The sequence below is a fragment of the Xyrauchen texanus genome, chromosome 17, assembly GCF_025860055.1.
Source record: "Xyrauchen texanus isolate HMW12.3.18 chromosome 17, RBS_HiC_50CHRs, whole genome shotgun sequence".
NCBI lineage: Eukaryota > Metazoa > Chordata > Actinopteri > Cypriniformes > Catostomidae > Xyrauchen > Xyrauchen texanus.
The window spans coordinates 8,275,670-8,289,159 of record NC_068292.1 but is presented as its reverse complement, the minus strand read 5'-3'; positions in this window follow the sequence as shown (position 1 = coordinate 8,289,159).

The following is a 13,490-nucleotide window of genomic DNA, read 5'->3' as shown; positions in this document are numbered from 1 at the left end:
TACAACTAAGAAAAGCACAATTGTCATTATAAATGTAACAAAAACATCTCTATATTTTATTAGTAGTATCCTGCTGAACAAATTTCAAAGTGGTTTCAGAATGAAGTATGCTTTAGGTGTATGAAGACCAAACTGTCCTTCAACACACTATTGCGTTCTGTTGACATTTCAATTATTTGTTGCTTTATCCCTCCACTCAAACAAGCTGCATTAGTCATTAAAACCAGAGTTATTATTGTTTCAAATTTTTATTTAGTTTTTAACTTCATTTTCAATTTGTCCTTTCAATTTAGTTAACTTTAATCTAAAATAATCCCTATCTAAAGAAATAGTATATACTGAGATTACTTTTTGTCTCTATCTGCCGACGGGTTTGGGAAAATACAGTACATACAGATGAGTCATAGCAGTAGTAATTAGCACTTGCTGAGATGTTACATCTCACGATTTGACTGCAAGAACACTGGAAAAGCCCACTGATAATATTAGCTCCATGTCGTCACAGACATGATTTTCTTGTAAATATATGGGAAACCGCACTATGCAGGGAAGTTCTGCGTGCTGCTTGTGTACCTAAATGTGTCCATGTGTCCATGTGCGTCTCGCAGCAGCTGCCGCAGAAGATTAAAAAAAATATATATTTACTTGGCATTTACGGCAAGTAAACTGTCTGTAGTCAGTCAGAAATCTTTATATACCAACCAAAGAAAATTTCATTGAGCTCATTTCATTAAATGCAAAAACATGGAGAATAATAATTTTGAGACACAAATTTAACAAAATTGTCCTTCAAAAGTGTCAGAAATTTAGGCTAAAAAAGTTACCCGGTGGGTTACAATAAAAAAAAAAATATTTTTTTATTTTTATAAAAATGTCATAAAAATAAATATTAATCTCGTAACATGAAGTTTAGCTTCATACACAGACTCATTGTCATTGAGTAATACATTTATTTCATATTCAATAATTAAATTAGAAACAAAACATTTCACTGCCCAGAATATCCTAACTTTATTGTGCATGTTTGAATGTTGTGAATGTTGGACAAATGCTGTAAAAGAATGTATTTTAAGCAGCTCGTCAGTCAATAATAAATAGGTGCTATTTATCTGTTTACAGTTGCTGTTTTTCCCCCGACTATTTAAAATGTCACACAGTTAATTCATCAAGTTATTATGGAGCAGTTCAATCTGACAACACTGCATGGTCCACAAGAGACTGCAGGATCTGTGTTAGGTCCTTTATTATTTAGTCTGTATATTAATGATCTCCCTAAACAGTGTGATGGGATACAAGTGCAAATGTATGCTGATGATATTATTATTTTTACACATGCGAGAACATGCGAGTTAGCAGCGGATAAGTTAAAAGCTGCTATGAAAAGGATTACACAGTGGCTGGAGCTATCGTGTCTTAGTTTGAACATTGGTAAAACAAAAGGGATGTTTTTCTCTAAAACAAATGTCATTCCCCCAATGTTGATATTGTTATTAATGATAAAAAGATAGAAATACTTACTGAGCTCAATTATCTTGGTGTAATATTGGACTCAAATCTTAGATTTAAAAAACATATAAAGAAAATGGTGAGGAATATTAAATATAACTTGGCAAATTTTAGATAAATTAGACAATATCTTTCTATTGATGTAGCTAAGACTTTCATGCATGCTACGATCCTTTCTCATATGTCATATTGTCAGACATGTTGGGGTCAAGCTGGTGAAACTGTGATTAAACCCTTAAAATCCCTATACAAACAGACTTTTAGATTAAAAAAAAACAAAAACAAATATCATCATTGTAGGATCTTAGAGAAACAGTTTTTTGAGTTTTGACAATTTTAGACTTTTTTTCAAATTTGTGTGTGGTATATAACATTTGAAATGGTTTGGCTCCTTCTGTACTCTGTGATTTTGTTAATTTTCATTCTATAAACTCTGTGAGATCTACCAGAAAATCATCCATAAGTGATTGTGTTGTTCCTTTTCGTCATTATGGTTTTGGACTATCGTCTTTCTCAGTGAAAGTAACTACTCATTGGAATGCTTTACTAGAGGATATACAAGGGTGTAAATCTATTCGTCTTTTTAAATTGAAGCTAAAATCGACCCAACTCTGTGAACATTGACAATAAATGTTTTGATAATTGTTTTTTTTTTATTTATTTGTATTATTATTATTATTTATTTATTTATTTGTTTTTTGGGCCCTGATAAGATGTGTGTGTATGTATGTTTTATTGTATGTACGCACTGTTTGTGTTATTTTTTATCATTTATGTTAGTGATGACCTGCCAGAGGACTGTGGATTAAAATTAGCCTTTGGCTAAATCCGGTACAAAGCATAAAATGGAAACAGTTAAGTAAAAAATTGTACAAGGTCCAATTTCAAATAAAGAACTAATAATAATACAACAACAAAAAAAAATACTACATGTGATACATTACACCTAAAAAGACTTCATATCTAATATTAATACTATTTTTATGCATTTTTATTTCGATATGTTGTTTTTACTAAACTGTGAGTGACGTGGTTGACTTGACTTGACTTGCCACATGCAATTTGACCATTTGTCAGGTCCCATGTTGTGTGAAATTGCCTTGTTTAGTTTCTATTACACTGGATACATGCCTGTCTTTATTTTTTCATCATGCCAGCCACTACAGTAGTCGATGTTATACAGTATTCTCTGTAGTAACATTCATGTGTATTAGTTGACTGATGAGTGTGCCTGTGCACGTGCTTATGTGTGTGTGCGCGTGTTTGCTTAAACACAGTGAAACTACTCTAGCTACGTCTACGAGCTCAGGGGCTAATACAGCTGCATGCAGACAGAGATGTGTTCATTCATTTCTGATTTGTTATTTTTTTATTTAATTGCATCACAAATGTCATGGACTCGGCTGGAGTCAGAAAAAAATCCTGAGTCCCAAAGGCTCGAGTCCGAGTTCAAACTCGAGTACCCAAACTCTAATATATATATATATATATATATATATATACTCACCTAAAGGATTATTAGGAACACCTGTTCAATTTCTCATTAATGCAATTATCTAATCAACCAATCACAGGGCAGTTGCTTCAATGCATTTAGGGGTGTGGTCCTGGTCAAGACAATCTCCTGAACTCCAAACTGAATGTCAGAATGGGAAAGAAAGGTGATTTAAGCAATTTTGAACGTGGCATGGTTGTTGGTGCCAGACGGGCCGGTCTGAGTATTTCACAATCTGCTCAGTTACTGGGATTTTCACGCACAACCATTTCTAGGGTTTACAAAGAATGGTGTGAAAAGGGAAAAACATCCAGTCCTGTGGGCGAAATGCCTTGTTGATGCTAGAGGTCAGAGGAGAATTGGCCGACTGATTCAAGCTGATAGAAGAGCAACTTTGCCTGAAATAACCACTCGTTACAACCGAGGTATGCAGCAAAGCATTTGTGAAGCCACAACACGCACAACCTTGAGGCGGATGGGCTACAACAGCAGAAGACCTCACCGGGTACCACTTATCTCCACTACAAATAGGAAAAAGAGGCTACAATTTGCAAGAGCTCACCAAAATTGGACAGTTGAAGACTGGAAAAATGTTGCCTGGTCTGATGAGTCTTGATTTCTGTTGAATTTGGCGTAAACAGAATGAGAACATGGATCCATCATGCCTTGTTACCACTGTGCAGGCTGCTGGTGGTGGTGTAATGGTGTGGGGGATGTTTTCTTGGCACACTTTAGGCCCCTTAGTGCCAATTGGGCATTGTTTAAATGCCACGGCCTACCTGAGCATTGTTTCTGACCATGTCCATACCTTTATGGCCACCATGTACACATTCTCTGATGGCTACTTCCAGCAGGATAATGCACCATGTCGCAAAGCTCGAATCAATTCAAATTGGTTTCTTGAACATGGCAATGAGTTCACTGTACTAAAATGGCCCCCACAGTCACCAGATCTCAACCCAATAGAGCATCTTTGGGATGTGGTGGAACGGGAGCTTTGTGCCCTGGATGTGCATCCCACAAATCTCCATCAACTGCAAGATGCTATCCTATCAATATGGGCCAACATTTCTAAAGAATGCTTTCAGCACCTTGTTGAATCAATGCCACGTAGAATTAAAGCAGTTCTGAAGGCGAAAGAGGGTCAAACACAGGTTGTATATATGTATATATATATACACACGTTTCAATTTCAAACAAATAAAACTCTCTGAACTACTATTAGTAAACTACAAGTACTGTAAACACCTCATAATTGTCAAATAAATTTATAAATGTCTTTATTTTAAAGGGGTCATATAATGGTACATGCACTTTTTCAAGTTGATTGTACTGAAATGTGTGTTGGCTGTGCCTGTACACAACCATCCTATTATGATAAAAATCCATCCAGTGTTTTTGTTTTAATCTCCTTATATATTTTCCCCTGCCTCAAATCGAGCCGTTCGACCGTGTGACGTCACACGGTCGGACGCCTCCCAGGATTGTTGATTGACAGCAGTGTTTCAACACAGACCCGCCCTCGCTCGTGAGCGAGCTGTCAATCATAGTCCGTCATCATTGTTGATACACTGGAGCAGAATGGCACCTAAGCGATTGTGGTGTTCTGTTCTTCCGTGTAATAACGAACACAGCAGTCATTTTGATGTTCCTAAATCTGAACCGCTGAAGACGCAGTGGCTGAGTTTTGTTTACGATGGGAATATTCCCCACGAGCAACGTCAATGCGTTCATGTTTGCACGAATCATTTTTCACCAGACTGCTTTATAAACGAGGGTCAGTATAAAGCTGGTTTTGCTAAGAAGCTGCTGCTGAAAAAAGATTCGGTACCAACTATTTATATTCCCTCTGCACCTCCAGAAGAAGTAAGTGTAACATTTTATTAACCTTTATATTAATCTTTGCAAATCGCTTGCACGCTTCACAATGAATGTGGCTAATGTTTACACTCAGGGTACATTACGGCATGTTTTCCATAACGGTACGACGTTCTCAATATAATTCATAATCCCACGTTTATAATGAACAACGCGTTATGGTTATTGTGTTATTAAAAACTGTGTACGCAGGTGTTACAGTTAACATGGTAACACTAAGTTACACCTGGTTTACTTGTATGTTACTGATTAAGAAGTAATGTCAAAAAAACAGTTATACGGAGAATAACTCCAGAACAGAGGGGCGGGGTGACCAAAGCTCATTATCATTTAAAGTCATATGCTCTGAAACGGTGTGCTGAAAACAGAGCTGTTTTTGAGCAGGTAAAATTAGTGTTTTCTTAAAATACTAATGAGAATTTTTAATGAAAGTATATTACAAAGTTTTCATTTAGACCCTAAAGATTCATATTAACTTGTACAAAAATGGCATTATATGACCCCTTTAAGATTAATTTCATTGACAGGATTTAGTTAATTAGTTGTTCATTAACAAATTTAATTAATAACAATTCCAATACTAATAATTCTTACTATAGTTCAGTAAACTTCAAATGCCACTTAAAAACAATCCAATAAATTAAGTAGGTAAAATTTCACTAACAACAGGGGTCAAGTTGTCTTTAATAAAAAATGTATTAGTAAAACTAATAATAATTACTGTCTTAACATATTTAAATAAACTTAAAACCACCTACAATATGCAAAACAAACCATGCAAACTATGCAAAATAATAGGTCATTTTCCCGCTTTAGAAAAAGGGGTCAAGTTATCTTCAAAGGATTTGAGTAATTTATCAGTCACAGCATTATTGTGGAACTTTAAAACAAAGTGTTTCCAATATTTCTAATTAGACCTACCAGACCAAGTTACCTATTTAAACATTAATGACTTCAAAACATAACACACTAATGAGACAAAATGTCCTGTATCACCTGACAGCCCAACACACTGAGTAAAGTGTGATAGTGTGACACTGCATGAACACACACAGATCAGGAAGACTGACATCTCAACAAGTATTGCTGTAATAAAATCTCATTCATGTGCTGATTTGAGCAGCAGTACAGTACACTAGTGATAATGTTATCATCACTAAACGCTGTAGTATTCACTGGATGACTGCCAAACACTGATGTGTGTGTGATTAAAGTGTTGTTTCCTGTCCATCAGGCAGTGCAGCATTAACACAGTGTGCATGTTCTTACGTGAAGTTTTCACACACGTTGCCGTGCTTGTGAGAGTAGAAAGTGTGTGTGTGCCCAGAGGTGGCGGCAGCCGATTTTGCCGGGGCTTCAGCCCCGAATGTATTTTGAAAAGTTGACTGGCAAATATGACACCGGACAATAGCCTATGTAAACCCTTTGGCTTTGCACATATTGCATACAGCCTGTAAAAATAGACATAGGCATAATCTAGCCTATAGAATACGTTTCTTTGCTGTCGGTAGCCTATGGGCGACTCCGTTTCTTCCTCTCTGTTGAATATGCAGCAGGTAGGGGAGGAGCTTGCACAGTCGTTGACATCAACTAACGTTACTTAGTGGTGAGTTAACAGCAGTTAGCAGGAAAGACAGCAAAACTTCAGCAAATGAGGCTTTGGGGATTTTTCCCGAAAGAAGTCAGAGGGTAAGAATTCACATTTGTTTTTGTCCTTAAAGTCTGAAGATCATCATCTAGCTAGCTTTCACCCACAGTAAGCCAGCTAGTTAGTGCATCCGCCTCTCACGCTGGAGACCGCAGTTCGAGTCCCGATCGGAGTGTACATTTCTTGTTTATCAGGTGTTGTTTTCGCTAAGGATAACCAATAAGCATTAGCATAAAATGTATGTGTGACTTGTTTTGTTATATTAGTTTGTAGTAAATATACACTTTGATTTGATTAAATGGTTTTGTAGAGTGTAGCAAAGATGAGCTACAGACTGAGGAGCAGCAGCAGCAGCTGTGCCAGAATCAGGCATGGAAACTGGTAACAGTTAATCAGTCACTTTACTTTAGAGAAAGTTAAAAGTGAAACATTGTTTATCCCAATGCTCCTAATGATCCTAATGAAAGGATTTTGATAGATGAATTATTCTCATAGAGATGATGAGAATTATATACAGTTTGATGCCATGGTGTGTCAATGAACTTAGACTAAAATTATTCATGTATTGCTTTAACTTAGGATCTTATACATAATTTTGACTATTTATGTCAAAAAATATAAATTATTTATATTCAATATTTTTTTACCTCACTTTACTCACTATAATATAACTCTTTTGTGATGACTTTATGGTAATGTACATGACAATTCAAGAATCATGATAGATCTTGGGGCAATCCCACTAATCTGCTCTTCCCAATAAATTTTCTTCAATGGTATTGGTCTACAATTTGAAATATGTAGCACTTGATGAATTAGTTGTTTGAAGCTGATTTGCAATAAGTTATGTGCTGTATCTGTTCTTTTGCATCACAGATGATTCAGGGAGAAGAGAGGATGAGTTAGTCAGGATAGTACTACCCAGATAGCAAAAAATATCCGTACGGCTTCTTTTTGCCGCCGTCCCTAAGCTGTCGGCTATAGGTGCGTCCCACTGGCGGGGATGAAACGTTTGCCACCGAATTCGTCACTCCCATTTCTTGCGATATGCTGCCCGCGAAAAGCTGGCGGGCCGCCTGCTTCATTTTCTCTGGCGGTTGCCTCGGGCTGATCGACCGCGGGCGGCTGGCGGCAAGCCGCTTTGAAATACAAGGATTTCTACTCTCAAAATCGACCAGCCATGTTGGCTATTATTATTTTTTGCTCCAAAGCCATTAGGGTTTATAACAGAGTCTTGACTCTTGATTCCATGATAAGGTAAGGTTTAGGAAATGACATTTAAATTACTTTGAAACTCTGAAGCGATTATACAGTAATATATGTAAAATATGTTGAATTATTTTATGCAGTTGAAAATTGTTTACATTTCTTTGATTGCTGCGCATTTGAGACATGCACCAATAAACCAAAAATAATTCCTTTTGTAAAACTTACTTGGCAATAAATATCTTTATGATTCTGATTAGGTTTTAAAATAGATATTTAATTCATGGTATGAACAATTTAGCAGAATAAATTGATGAAGTTAGACTTTTCACGAATGCCTGACTATCAGTGAACAGTGAAAGACATCTGCAACATGGCCAAAATCTCGGGTATACTTACATTTTTTTTATTAATTTGCAACCATGGTGATATCTGTCATAAACATGAAAATCCCTGTTTTGACGTGAAGGATAAACTCAATGAAAAAGCGAAATTATCCTCTGGTTTCACAGTTGCGCAGAAATTTCGTTTATGTCTACATTTTTTCCAACCTCGATTTTTTTTTGTTATTTTACCTTTTACAGGTTTTGCAATTATGACCTGTACAAATGTTTAAGAAAGTGTTAAAGTCCCTGTAAAGGCAATAAAAAAAATCTAAACGCATTATAAATGTTAAAAATGTATTGCTAAAACACATTACAAAGACTGAACTGTGAAGTTCCGCTGTCGCCATATCTGTTTCCGGTTTACTTGCGCTACGCCCAAAATGTCTGTTTTTACTCGATGTCTCCAGAATCTTCCGAAAATACTGGCGTCAGCGATGTTCATCGCATTGTTGATGCCTGGTCCCCTGCTCCGACAAGCAAGAGGGACAAGGGCTTTAAACTCTACATATTGAGTTATCTGCACAACTACAAGGGTAAGTATTTTAATCTAATGTGGTGTGCCGGCAGATAGCGGCTAAGCTAGTTCGCCACGTGTTCATTTTTTATGTAAGGTTAGTATAGAAGCTTGTTTTTTCTCAGTTTTAAAGCAGACTGTTTGTTAATTTTTGTGATAATTGTAATATAAATTATATTAACCTCTCAGTTTCTAATAAAGATCAGGGCACAGGTGAAGTCACTGTCAGGGCATTGTGCTACAGGTCCACGAGGAAAACAGATAAACCTCACAGTTTGAGTGTGTGGTGAAGCTAGAATTGATAAGACCGCAGTTACAGGCTTGTTACTTTAATAGCCCGATGTTCCTGGGGACTCGGCTAAGGTTATTCATGTTTCATGTAACTCAAATCAAATGAAAACAGTTATTGTAGGCAGGTAAGTTTCCCTAACTGGTCCCCTCTGTGTAAAATGCGTTCTTATTCAAGTTTTCAACTCAGTCATTCGTTTAAGATGCAATCTTGTGTTATAAGTATTAGGCTATCATGATTATACAGTGAGCAAACTATATAAATACGTATTTAATATAATAAAAGTGTAGAGCAACAACCGAGGGTGTAAGGTAAAGGCTGAATATTGTAGATTTATTACAATATGTTGCAAGTTTGAATTAAAATACCTGTTGATATGCAGGAGCACACACTCTACAAAGGCCTGACTGGAGATTTGCCTGATCTATCCGTCCTTCAGGTGAGTAGGGATACAGTATGATATATCAACCAAAATCTGTATACCAATATTTCATTATTTTCTTTTTCCTCCCCTTTTACAAACAAATATTCTGCTTCAAAGAAAAAAAATAAAATTGATGTTATCATAAGGGTTCTTCATTATGAACTTGTATGCCATGCATAACATACTGTGGATAGAAATTACAGGGAAAGTTACTGGTATGATAATTGTGGTTATATTATATTACTATTATATTTAGTGTATTGCTAATCAATATATTGTTACTTCCCAGGTGACAGCAGCTCACTTCAAGAGCAGGTGAAGCAAGTTGGGACAATGTTGAAGACATTTGCTCGCACTGGGCAATCAGGTACAACTTGCAAACAACACCTGTGGTTGTTGGTTTAATTCCCACTGGGGCCACCTGTACATGTAGTAGACCTAGATATAAATGTCATAGTTTAGTAGTTGAAGGACCAGGACTGACTACATTATTCTTTTATTCTGGGAACCCCTGTAGGTGCAGATCAAACTCTAATGCTGCGACGTCTTGGAGTTTGGCGATGTTGTGAGTAGCATGGACAACAAAATGCTATGCTGCAACATTTCAGTGCCAATGTGTCTGTTGGAGAGTTATCCCTGCCAGGGGATCTGTTACTCCCCCCTAGACACCCAGGAAGATTTGGCGTTGCTTGACAACAGTATGAGGCAGGATAAAGAGCTCCAGCAACGATTTGTAAGTGTGCCGATTTCGTTTATAACGCCATAGGGTAATCTAAAAAGTAAAATTAAGATCGTACACTGCATATTCTACAGTCTGAATCCACAGCCTGTCACATTTTAAATTTATGAGAAGCTTCAGAGAAATGTAATTTGTAACATGTTTTTTTGTATTTTCAGCTTTGGTTTTTGGCAATCAAATGTGGGAGGGCCCTAAAGACAACCGTGTGGCGAATGCTTCAGAGTATCTTCTCTAATCACCTTTCCATCAATACAACCTGGACTGGTGTAGGGGATAAAGCATGTTTTAGAGACATGTTCCTGAAGACCATTGTTCAAAATAAGTTGGATATTTTTTTATATTTAAGTAGATGTGTATGACCTTATGCCATTCAAATGGAATGACAGATCTTTATTTTCTACAGGAGCCATCCGGAAGAACCCGGCAACCCAGGATGCCACTGATGAGGCGATCCAGGTTAACGTTACGCGTTACCTGAAAGGAGCATCTGAACGTGAAGGTGGAAAAAGGCGCCGCACCGCTGAGAGGGACCCACAGCCGACCCCTTAAACCTAGGCTGACTACTGACACCCCAGCATCACTGACAACTGGAACCCTTTATTTATCCTGCAGTCAGTAACATCAAGACCCCTAAAAAAGCCTGCTAAAAGTGTCAGACTACACTCACCCAATCCACACTGTTCACTGTGGAAATTGTTTTTTTTTTTTTCTTCTTCTTTTCTCTCGTGACCCTGCTTTGAGGGCAGCTCCTTAGATGAATATGGGAAGGTTTGTACTTTTAAACAGGCGCACGAGGAATCACTGAAGATATGCTAATTTGCACTGCCTCATTCTGGAGGTCGGGGAAAACCGGTGATTCTTAGCCCACTACGCCACGCAGTCCCCAACCTCTCCAGACATTCTGATTGGCTGTGTTCTCTACAGCCAGATTTTCTGCTGTTAATTATATTTATTCCCACTTGTTGTCATGTGTAAGTTGAATGTCAAAATGTATATTATACCTGTTATCCTGCACATTCCTTGATACCAAAGATCTAAATTATTTCATATACAATTTGCTGCTTATTTCATTGTTACAGTGCTTATTCTATTTTTAAATATAGCTTGTAAATCCTAGATTATACATCTAATACTTGATATTTGCACATTATCTGGTATCAAATATTCTACTTACCGTGACTTTAGTATTGGCTTATTTCATTCCGCCAGTGCTTAACGATTCTATTATAGTTTGTAAATCCTATTTCATGCCTGATATTTGGTATTGCACATTAACTAGTACCAAAAATTCTACTTTCATTCCGTCACAGTGCTTAACTGTTATTCTATTGTTAAATATAGCTTGTAAATCCTTGTGCCACAGGTCAGCATTGCAGTTATAATGGTATATTCTACTCCAGAGCTTTACTCTAAATTATTACCACTTAACCTATTGTTAGAAATGACTTGTAAATATGATGTTATACCTCAATTTATTTGGTATCCAGCACTTTATTTGGTACCAAATATCCTCATTGCTTATGTTTACTGGTAATTATTTTCATCCCAGAGCTGACCTCTTTATATTATTAACAATTATTGTAAGTGTTACAATAGTGTTTTTTAAAAAAAAAATTGTTTTTTTTTTACCAAAATTGAATTGGAAACCTGCATGTTCTTTAGTGTGTGTGTATATATAATGTTTGTATTTTTCTGATCTGACATCTTGTTTCAATGACAGTTACTGTACTTTGAAATGTGGAATTAAAATGAGTTAGTCAGGATAGTACTACCCAGATAGCAAAAAATATCCGTACGGCTTCTTTTTGCCGCCGTCCCTAAGCTGTCGGCTATAGGTGCGTCCCACTGGCGGGGATGAAACGTTTGCCACCGAATTCGTCACTCCCATTTCTTGCGATATGCCGCCCGCGAAAAGCTGGCGGGCCGCCCGCTTCATTTTCTCTGGCGGTTGCCTCGGGCTGATCGACCGCGGCAAACGCTGGAAATTTGTCTGGTTTGATCAATCATTATTCTTGATAAACTGCATGCTATAAATAAATATATATATATATATATATATATATATATATATATATATATATATACAATAAGCGGCGGCAGATCGCTCGAAAAAAGCCTTTGCCTCCGATGGTCCGCCTTCGATATAACGGCGCCGGAACGGCGGATAGCCAGCGGGCCGGCCGCGGAATGAAGGAGGTAGGAAGGCGGCTGCCGCTTTTAAAAAGCTGCTGCCGCCGGCGGTGCGCCGTCAAACGTGTTTGCGATATCGCAATTCTGCCGCTTCTACTGCCGCCGGAGCACCGCCAGCGGCCCGCCGACTTATTGCTATCTGGGTAGAGTGGAAGATTTACAAACTGTAGAAACAGGCCAAGCCAGAGCAAAACTCAAAGAATACCCTCTCACCAGCTTTGGACTACAGAGAAGTGGTTGCTAGTGTGAAAATAAAATTGTCTGGGCTAAGCCCCGAATGTCCTTCAATGCTGGAAACGCCTCTGTGTGTGCCGGGGCTCTGTCCTTCAGTATGAAACGTGAGTCTATTCAGCTATGCTACAGCGAGTGTTAGTGGCATCACCTGTCGCCTGCACCGCGCAGACAGCCTGCGCCACAGCAGCTGAGGTTCAGCGGTTCAGCGGCCGTCTGTCATACACTCACCACATTCACTTTTAACGACCGTCATTGTTTTTCTTGCTCTTTTTTCTGTCCTTGTGTTCTGTAACTCGACTCCTTCATTGTTCTCATCTTTTCATGTGTATCCCTCTCTGCTGTCGTCCCTCACATACACTCTTAACTGGCAGTGAAAGCTGCGACACACACACACACACACACACACATGCACGCACAATACCTTTCTCTCTCTCTCTCTTAACCATTATCTACCACAGCATGGATCATCGTTTAGTTAGCATGTAGGCTAGTTGGCACTCCACACCTCAAATTATGAACACACATGTACACACACACACACAACAGCAACAACAGCTCTTGCTGCGGACAATTTAAAGATGACAACATTTAGCTGAAACAATGCATTTAGCTGACTTTAAAATCATGTAGACATGAACAGGTGGGCAGAACTTAAAAAAAAATCAACATAAACTGACAACTTAAAAAAAAAAAAAAGAAAATGTGTTATTTATATAAGCAGGTAAGTAATGGACTTTGCAAGGAATTGATTACTTGGATCAAATCTGGTAAAACACTACTAATGTTTATGCCATTAATGTTTGCTAAAAGTTTGCCACAAGATTTTGCCGGAAAACTATATTTTTGAAAGGGTGGAAGAGCAGAATTCATTTATTTGATTACTATTACTGCACACTAACAACATTAACACAGTACACGGTAACAACTTACATTACATTCCCTTTGTTAAATTATTATAAAGGGGTTCATTAATGACTAATA